Source organism: Buceros rhinoceros, unplaced genomic scaffold, assembly GCF_000710305.1.
Source record: "Buceros rhinoceros silvestris isolate BGI_N320 unplaced genomic scaffold, ASM71030v1 scaffold22734, whole genome shotgun sequence".
NCBI classification, from domain to species: domain Eukaryota; kingdom Metazoa; phylum Chordata; class Aves; order Bucerotiformes; family Bucerotidae; genus Buceros; species Buceros rhinoceros.
This window is the reverse complement of record NW_010409134.1, coordinates 11,745-12,047: the sequence shown is the minus strand read 5'-3', so window position 1 is coordinate 12,047 and position 303 is coordinate 11,745.

Below are 303 nucleotides of genomic sequence, written 5' to 3'. Positions count from 1 at the left end.
CCCCCCCTGCCGCCGCCGTGACTGTTTGTTCACGCGGCGGGACGGTGCCCGCGGCTGCTGCGGACGGAGCAGCTCAATGGTCCCCTCACAGCGGCACCCGCAGCGCAGCGGTGGCTCAGAACCCCGGCGCTTTGGGCACGGGGTCTGATCTGCTGAAATGACAAGATTTCTGCCAAGCGTGGCAGCCGTGGGGACGGGAGATGTTCTCTCTGCTGGAAGGGGAACGGATTGCCTTAGTGCCATGGGTGGAGCGTGATTCCTGTGAAAGGAGCGAATCTGCTCTGCCGGCTCCCGGGGCTGCGG